Genomic DNA, 2,301 nt, shown 5'->3' on the forward strand with positions numbered 1-2,301 from the left:
GATCCACTTGTAATCTAGCCCTAAATAAATGCTAGACCGAATGATGCATTCAAAGAAAAGATTAGTCTGGGAATAAGATATAGATGTATGTTTTAAAGTTTCATTAGTTGTTTAAATAGTGACAAAATAAGTGTAAAGTTTAAATGTCTATAAAACTATGGGAGCTGCCATGTTGTAACTTAGGTTACCTTCTCTGCTGTAGCCAATTACGTACAGTTATAAATAGGTCACTAGAGTGTGCAGCCAAAAGCTGTATGGAACATAACAGTGTTCTGCACTTCCATTTCTAACAGGAACTGAAATGCTTAGAATTTCAGAATGGATTTACAGGAAAAGGGGACAAAATAAATATTGAAAGTATATTGTAGATATTTTTTTATATAAGCAATGTAACATTTTATATTACAATCTCAAAGTGTTTAATTTACCTTTAAAGTGATGGTAAACTTTCCCCATTGTATAAACAAATCCAGAATGTTAGCGATATTTTAGATGGAGTTTAAATTATCAGTTGTAATGAAGATACACCATAACTTACTCTATAATATGACGCGGAAATTCAAATATCCTGCGCTCCAGATGCCAACATTAAAAGTATTTTTTTTTGTGTGCTAACGGTTTGAACTGTTCTCCAATCAGTGTTCTAATTACAAAAAATTGTGTGAGCACCATATGGCAAGAACACTGATTGAAGAACATTTCAAACCATTATCTCACAAAAAAATTACTTTTGAAGTGACGGGACGGAGTACGAGTTATTTGAATTTCAGTGCTACATTAAAAAGTAAGTTACAGGGATGCTTCTGGGCGGCGGCCATGATGGTCATTTTTTTAGAGGCTGAGCAGAGGTCTCGATAAATCTGCTGTTTATTGGACACAAGATAAGCAATCCTTACTTACATATATCACTATTTGATCATATTTACCAGGCTTATCTGTTTGATACCATTAGTTAACATTTTCTCAGCCCTAAAGAACTGAACTGGTAGAGTCAGCAGTGGTGGCCTTGCAATAGACTGGGCTTTACCTAAACCCCCCCCCCCCCCCGGTTATCCGGGTAGAACAGCTTGTTATGCGTATTCGCTCTCTCACTTCACATGAAGTACAACCAACGTACTGTTTGGCACATGCTGAGCAAGTGATCACATAAATGACATAGAAATATCTACAATTGGTACAATGGTAATGTGAGTAGACTTTCTGTGACACTGTAGATTTCCCTACTGTCACATAACTGTATGCTTTGCATGAAGTCCTACCACATTTATAATTTCCCTTTGTGTTTATCCAACTGCTTTTTGATTCTGGTGTTCTCAACATAGAAGGTGAGATCATGTTCCCTATTGTTGCATTGCATTTTGAGATGCAAAAACAACCATTCCTGACCTCATCTTTTTAGTCGTCATCCGCTAAAAGGATGGGAAGATTCTTGCGTACTATGTTGCACACAGAGTAATATTGAGAACTATATGTAGTTATGAAAGTAGGTCTGTCTCCTTTTTCTCTCTCTCTTGATTGTGCCATAAGCAGGATTTCTCTGTCCTTATCCTTAACTTTATTGAATGCCTTTAGTGTTCCTGATCATAACCTCCCTCTCTCATGAAATTTGGATATGAAAGTATTGCTTTCATGCATGAAGCTGTCATCATCAGAGCAACTTCTTCTAAGGTGTAGGAACTGGCCCCTGGAAAACCCATAGCTCATAGGCCTAGGGTGACAGCTCTGTGCATGTAAGAATGTATTTAAAGAGCTTTCTGTAAAGTGAAGTGATAATTCTCTTATCTTCGGGTTTCCCTATTAGCAGTACATCCAAAAAGGGTATCTTTTCCTGGTTAAAAGTGAAGGTACATTCTAGACCCATTTTATTATTATTAAGGTAGGGAACAAACTCAATACTATCCAATTCTGGGCCTACCCAGATGAACAATAGATCATCAATATATCTTTTGTATCCTATAATGGATTGGGCATATGGGTTTTGATCTGCATTAATATGGGTCAGCTCCCACCAGCCCATGAAGATGTTAGCATAGGCCGGAGCAAACTTTGCTCCCATCGCTGTACCCCTTCTCTGCAGATAAATCCCCCCACCAAATAATTGTGGGTCAACAGAAAGTCCAATACTGTCAGGATATTGGCATTAAGATCTGGAGTATAACTAGTCAGCTTATTCAACATACACCCTACTGCTTCCAGGCCTTTATCATGTGGGATAGCTGAATAAAGGCCCACAACATCCACTCTTTTAGGAGTTGTAGTAGATGTGTAGTGTCCCTTAAGAAGGATGGCAACTTTTAAACT

Source organism: Bombina bombina, chromosome 3 (assembly GCF_027579735.1).
Source record: "Bombina bombina isolate aBomBom1 chromosome 3, aBomBom1.pri, whole genome shotgun sequence".
Lineage (NCBI taxonomy): Eukaryota > Metazoa > Chordata > Amphibia > Anura > Bombinatoridae > Bombina > Bombina bombina.